The sequence below is a fragment of the Pteropus medius genome, unplaced genomic scaffold (assembly GCF_902729225.1).
Source record: "Pteropus medius unplaced genomic scaffold, Ma_sr-lr_union100, whole genome shotgun sequence".
In the NCBI taxonomy this organism is placed as follows: domain Eukaryota; kingdom Metazoa; phylum Chordata; class Mammalia; order Chiroptera; family Pteropodidae; genus Pteropus; species Pteropus medius.
The window spans coordinates 1,156,473-1,163,856 of NW_024342539.1; the positions used below are offsets into that span (position 1 = coordinate 1,156,473).

The 7,384-nt window shown below is 40.6% G+C and overlaps 1 pseudogene; it reads left to right on the plus strand.

The window, feature by feature from the left end:
- Nucleotides 1–2,967: 2,967 nt before the first annotated feature.
- On the plus strand, nt 2,968–3,086 carry LOC120605488 (uncharacterized; annotated as a pseudogene).
- The last annotated feature ends 4,298 nt before the right edge of the window (nt 3,087–7,384 follow it).

Below are 7,384 nucleotides of genomic sequence, written 5' to 3' on the forward strand. Positions count from 1 at the left end.
TTTACAGAACCTCAACCCCGCCTCCCTAGGGGTTGAGAGCTACTAGCCTAAAGGCTAGGAAGGAGAGGCTGCAGCAAACTGAGGCACCCACAGCAGCAACTATAATGTTCAAACACAAAATATGTATCAGCATCCCTGAACCACAGACTCGAACATATGAAATTGTGTTCCTGGGGTATGGTTGGTTTCATGTTACTTTTCTCTCTATTCAATTTCCTCTCCATTTGCCCCTTGAGGCTGCTCCAATAGTAGCTGTGCAGTGTTACAGTGGGCATATGTTGCTTTTGGAAACAAACATCTCTATGTTTCTTTGGGGGCAGTCCTACTGAGACTGTCCATCAAGGTCCCAGCCTCCTGGCTAAGGGTGGGGGATGGTACAGATGATCCAAACTAAGCCAATCCAGCCCTCTATTTCAGAAATCTGACTCTTGGGGGGAGTAACACAAAACAGTTGGACCTGAGTTATGCTGGTATTGAAACCGAGGGTCCTTATGACTTTGATTAAATTTAGTTTTAAATCCTAGCTCTAGAAATCCTCTCTCTCTCTCCCCCCCCTCCCCACAACCTCTCGCCCCCCAGCAGAGAGACCTGCTGCTGGACCTTCCCCAGATAATCAGCAATCTCCGAGGCAGCAGAAGACAGTAGCCCAGACCTGACTAATGGTCACACATGGGGGACCTCTGGCAGGCTAAAGATAACATCTTGACCTAAGTTATGTTTCAGTTCCAGAGCCCTAAGGTGAAATGATCCCTTGGCTGCTTTCCCATGAGACAGAGGGACTCCAGAAAGGACCTCAGAACTGTCAAGATCTGAAGAAATGATTCATTACTTACATCACCTCCAACCAATCAGCTCCCAACATGATCCCAAACCCCTGTCTTGTGATTTTGCCCTATAAAATTTGTAACCTATATGCCATCAGGGAGCCAGGTCTTAAGAGCACTAGCTCACCTGTGTCTCTGGACTTGGTGCCATTTCCTCAAATAAACCTCTACTTTCTTTGCTGCAAACTTCTTTTCATGTCTCCTTTGACTTTGATGAAAGCAGACAAACCAACCCCTTGAGTGTAGTTACAGCATCAGCCCATGAATAACCAAGAGTCCTAGAGCTGACTTGCTGCCAAAAAAACTGGATGTCCCTACAAATCTGTGAGCTGCCCCAGGATCCAACAGGTCCTTTTTTATTTTAGTTAGCTAGTATTGGTTCCTACTGCTTACAATCAAAGACCTGTAATTGATGACTATTGATCAGAATGGGTCAGGTGATGCCATTGCAGTCCACAGATTTGTGCTCTGTGTTATCCCCTCACTGGACAGACCCTAGGCTGATGGAACAAACTCCCCTGGAATATTGCCAGGCACTATTACAGTGGGGAAAGAGCACCTTTGAAGGTCTCACACTGTCTACTAAATGCTTTGGCTTTGGGTGGCACATACCAGTGCTCACAGTTTATGGGCCAGAACCAACCAGAATTCCCACAGCCCCACCCAACTGTTAAGTGCAATTCTGCAGTGCAATAGAGTTTGATCTCCATATCCATGGATTTTACATCCCTGGATTCAACCAACTGTGGGTCAAAAATATTTGGGAGAAAAACCCACACAGTTCCAAAAAGCAAAATTTGAATTTGCCACATACTGAGCATTACATTGAATCCACATAAATGAAGTGATGTGTGGTCATACCCTTCAGTAGCCCACATGTAAATAAGTTATATGCAAATACTATATCATTTTATATAAAAGACCAACATCCTCAGATTTCGGTATCTATGGGGATCCTGGAACTGATCCCCTGCATATTTTGAGGGATGTCTGTACTTGACAAACACTATTGTCTTCAACTACATTAATCCAATGTTTAAATATATTGAAGACAATCACTATATTATAGTTTCAGTAAGTTTGTATGGGCTAGCTTGAAACCTTGACCACTATTCAAAATAGTGATCCTGTAAGAAAATGTGTGCCAAGTTTCAAGTAGCTGACTTATAAAATAAGGTGGAATGCAATCTGTTAACAAGTTGGGCTTACTAAAAATTTTAATAATTTTAGAAACATAGCCTTAGACTTTGACAGGCTGGATTGAATTATTCAACCATAGCCATGACAACCACAGCTGGCTACGTAATTCTCAAGGCCCAATCGTAGGGCCCCTTGTTCAGAAAATAGGAAAAAAGTACCCTAAAAGCCACTAAAATATAAAGCTTTTCTCTTTCTTCCATGAGTGTTTTTTATTTTTCCATTTAATATTATTCTCAGTAAAGAAAAAGTAAATTTTAAAGTTTTAGCGTGAATTTTACTGTTCATCTTTATATTGTACAATACAAGTTTTAAGTATACATATAAGAGAATTTTATAAAATTTCTATCTCAGAGTTGGCACATGCATATGTAGTTCATTCATAGCAGAATTGTGGAAATGCTGCACAAAACCTAACTCATTTTATTTCATTTCTTAATACAAAGCAAAGTACCAGCCCTCTACCTTCAACTTACTAACAATTAGGGAAGGACCAAAAGGAAAAAACAGTGGATTGCTCTAACTTCCCCTTTCCTTCAAAATCATCCTTTTCAGTACACATGGTCAGCTAATACAGAGTAACAGGAATAAGAAAGAATATAATCAAGTTTCTTATTCGTTCATGTTCTTGCCTTCTTTCTGTGTTCAAACCAAGTTCTGATTCAAACAAAAAGTATGGCCTCACAGGCTCTTAGGGCCCCTGAGTCTCCAAGCATAACATGCTTACCTTTACCTGCTTTGAGTCTCACTGAGCTCCCATGCATCACAGGTCCACTGGAATTCTGGTCTCCTGGGGCACCACAAACATTACATGTAAATGGGGTAGTGAGGCATGGTGCTGGACACTCACTTTGCATGGCTCCCTCTCTCACATGCATTCTCCGCAGTTCCACTGGACTTCACTTACAAAGTAGAAGTTCAAAATAATTATTAAGAATTTTGAGTCCACTACGGGCATGCCAACCTGAAGAAGCCTGATCCCATCTGATCTCGGAAGCTAAGCAAGGTCAGGCCCGGTTAGTACTTGAATGGGAGACCACCTAGGAAGACTAGGTGCTGTAGGCACAAAAAATAAAAATAAAAATAAATAAGGGATTGTAAGCTGACAAGGTCCTTGCAATCTGTGAGGTCAACCAATGGTTGCCTCACCTAAAAAAAAAGAAAGAAAAGAAAAGAATTTTGAGTCCGGTCAAGATGGCAGAGTAGGTAAAGGCTTTGCTCATTTCCTTTCACAACTACATCAAAATTACAACTAAACTATAGAACAAGAATTATTGAGAAACACCTGAAGTCTAGCTGAACATAAATTCTATAACTAAGGATATCCAGAAGAAGCCATGTGGAGACTAGGTAGGAGGAGTGGAGATGCAGAAGAGGCTGGTCCATACCAACATGTGGTAGTTAAAAATTGGGAGGGATATCTCAGCTGCAGAGGACATCCTGAGGAGCAAGGGGTCCCAGCCCCAAACCGGGCTCCTCTGCCCAGGTTCCAGTGCTGGGAAGGGAAGTCCCCACAAAATCTGGATGTGAAAACTAGTGGAGACTGTGGCTGAATGAGACGGAAGTCTGCTGGAGTGCCAGATGTTCTTAAAGTGTCCACACATGGACTTACTCAGTGATCAACTCACTCATTCTGAGCTCCAATGCTGGGGCAGCAGCTCAACAGGCACGAAGGACATATAGAGAAAAATTGAATTATCTGGCTTCAAGGCAAAGCCTGGAGGGACAACTTCCTCCCAGACAGAAGTGTTGGCAAAAAATGTTGTTTCTTTGTTGAATCCTCCCACCACCCAGCCCACACACACGGGTGGTGCCATAACTGAGTCTCCATCAACCTGGCTAAACACTGCTTGCCCTTCCCTGGTGATTCCCTGAGACCCCACCCCACCCAATTTACGGGCCTACCCAAGCCACTTGCTGTGGCTTTTCCATACAAATGGCCTATCTTGACTCATGCTGCAGATTTTTCTAAAATCTCTTAAAGATTCAAAAACCATAAATAAGCAGCATCTGGGCTCAGATTGCCTCATACTTTTTGCTAAGCAGCCCCAAACCTGGCAATAGCTGCAGCTGGCCTCACTTTGCAGCTTAGCTTCTCCCAGACACCTCCAAGCCCAGCAAAGTGGCAACCACCTGCAGATCATTTTGTAGCTCATACCAAGTGACCCTAGGCAGGGCACAGGCTCCAGAACCAACACACCTGGTGGCTGCCTTCGAACCATACCAGAGTAACCCCCAACCATCTCCACAAATGATACACCGAAAGGGCAGACTGGGCAGACACCGGAGCCCCACTAAAATGAATCTTGTTCCATAGGGTCAGCCCCTGCACAACAGCTCCTCCACTAGAGTCACAAGCAGTCCTCATAACCAATCAACCTGAGGGTCAATCCCTCCCCCTGATATGCTAATAGCAATCAAGTCTCAACTATACCAGGAGGGCACTTACAAACCACAAAAGGAACATACCTGGAGCACCCAGCTCAGGGGACCAGGGAGACTGCACCACTGAGCCCCATTGGACATTTACTACATAAGGCCACTCTACCAAGACCAGGAGACACAGCAGCTCTACCTAATATATAGAAACAAATACAGGGAGACAGCCAAAATAAGGAAACAAAAAAAAATGTTCCAAGTGAAAGAACAGAAAAAAGTACAGAAAAAAAAAAAACAAAATCAAACAAAATGGAGAGATAAGCAATTCTCCAAATGAGTCTAAACCTGGTTACAGATGTCACCTAGAACTTTGGTCAAAGATATAGAAACCTAAAATGGAAATGAAACTTCTAGAAGAAGAAAAGAGGAGGAGGGAGGAGGGAGAGAGGAGGAGAGAGTGAGAGGAAGATAGAGAAGAGAAAAGAAGAAGAAAGAAGAAGAAGAAGAAGAAGAAGAAGAAGAAGAAGAAGAATATTAAAGAAGGAAGAAGAAGAAGAAGAAATAGCTAAAGAAGAAGAAGAAGAAGAAGAAGAAGGAAGTAGAAATAAAGGAAGAAGAAAGAAAGAAATAATAAAATGGCAATAACTACATATCTAGCAGCAATTACTTTAAATGTAAATGGATTAAATGCTATAATTGAAAGACACAGGGTGGCTAAATGGATAAGAAAACAAGAGCCTTACATATACTGTCTAGAAGAGACTCACTTCAAATTGAAAAACACATATAGACTGTTAGGAAAGGGATGGAAAAACATTTTATGAAAATTGAAATGAAAAAAAAAAAACTTGGGTAGCAATACTTATACCAGACAAAATAGACTTTAAAATAAAGGCTACAACAAGAGACAAAGAAGGATCCAGAAATCTCACTCCTGATTATTTATCCAAAGAAATCCAAAACACTATTTCAAAGGGAAATGTACATCCATATGTTCATTGCAGCATTTTTTTACAATAGCCAAGATATGGAAGCAATCTGGGTGTCCATCAATGGCTGAATGGATAAAAAAAAGAGACGGTATGTATATACAGTGGAATATTACTTAGCCATAAAAAAGAATGAAATCTTGCCATCTGCAACAACATGCATGGAATTAGAAGGTATTGCGCTGAATGGAGTAAATCAGATAGAGAAAGACAAATGCCATATGATTTCACTATATGTAGAATATAAAGAACCAAACAAACAAACAAACAAACAAAACAGAAACAAACTCATAGATACAAAGAACATTTTCATGGTTGCCATATGAGAGGAGGGTTGAGAGGATGGGTGGAAAGGGGGAAGGGATTAAGAAGTACAAATTGGAAGTTACAATATAGTCATTGGGATGTAAAATATAGCATAAGGATATAGTCAATACTATTTTAATAACAATGTATAATGTCAGATGGGTACTAGATTTATCAGGGTGATCACTTTGTAAGTTATATAAATGTCTAAGCACTATGTTGTACACTTGAAACTAATATAATATTGTGTGTCAATTGTAATTAAAAAATAAAAAATTATTTAAAAAATAAAATAATAAATTGATAATATTCTCAAAAAACCCAGAAGGTTATTACTCATTTAAAATTTTTTGAGACAGACAGCAGAGCATTAAATCAAGCACAGGGCCTTTCTGAGCACACTCATGAAGCTGGCCCTGATGACAATCATATCCCCTCGCCCTTACCTCTGCCACCCTAGTCTCATATTTAGCAACTCAGAGTAACACTGCATGAAGAGGGTTGAAGCAGATTTGAGCCACAGGGCCCGCCATTATTCATTCATTTCAGAAGTATTTATTTAGCACCTAAACATGTGCCAGGCACTGTTTCAGGTACAAAAAGCCCTGGCTTCATAAAGCTTACTTTTCAGCAGGAGATAGAAAAAATAATCAAACTATGTAAAGAAAATAGAGTGTTGAATGGTAGTAAGTGCTAAGGAAGAAATAATAAGCCAGAGGCAGGAAGGGCTGGATTGGGGTACAGCTGTAAGTGTTAATGTTTAACGTTTGCAGATATTTACTGCAATAATTAAGAGCAGAGAGATTATCGAAGGAGAACGCTGATGAGGGAAATGGCAAGTGCTGATAGTTGGAAAAAAGGAAAGATTTTGCCAAGATGGGACTGAGTTGTGGTCATGTTGGATGCCCCTGCCCCCATGCAGGGTGCCTGCACAGGGAGCTTCCTGTGCCTTAAAGCCAAGTTGGTCTCTGTGTAATGTGGCATGAGGTTCATTAAAAGTAAGTTTACCATGAAAATAAGGGCTGAACAGCTTATGTGTTTTTGTTGCCCCAAGGAGAGTTCAGTAGCCCATATTTAAGTCAGCTTTTCAGTCAAACCTTTCACATTCATGGTTAAATGAGCCAGTTGATTAGGCTCCATAACCTAAGCCAAGAGTGGTGTTTTTCCCCAGTTCTATAAATCAGGTGTCCAATTTGCCTAAGTGAAAGAGAGTGGGTAAGGTGTGCTCCGCCAAGGTTTTATTCTGCCAGCTGAACACAGACCAAAAGCAGTCCTTCAGGAACACTGCACTTGCCAGTCTGTTTTTTAAATGTCTCTACGAACCATTTAATTCACTCTTCAAGAGAACTGCTTACTAATTTCTGGTCATTTTTTTAGAATGAGGTTATACTGCATTTCTTGACAAATATAATACTCGACAATAGACATTAAGATGAAAAAGTTTAGAAAAAATAAAGATTTCTTCTATCCTTTGTTTATATTATGTGTTTTTTTCCATCTTTCAGTAAATCAATAGATTATCAGGAGGCTCTCTAGGACTTTATTCTTGAATCATTTTCACATCCCAGGTTCAAATTCCACTTCTATTAATTTTTAAGACATCTAATTGTTTGCGAAGAAATTCTATTACCAGTTCTGTAAAAGTTTGGTGACCTTACCAAGAAGTAATCGGTATCGAATATTCTAGCC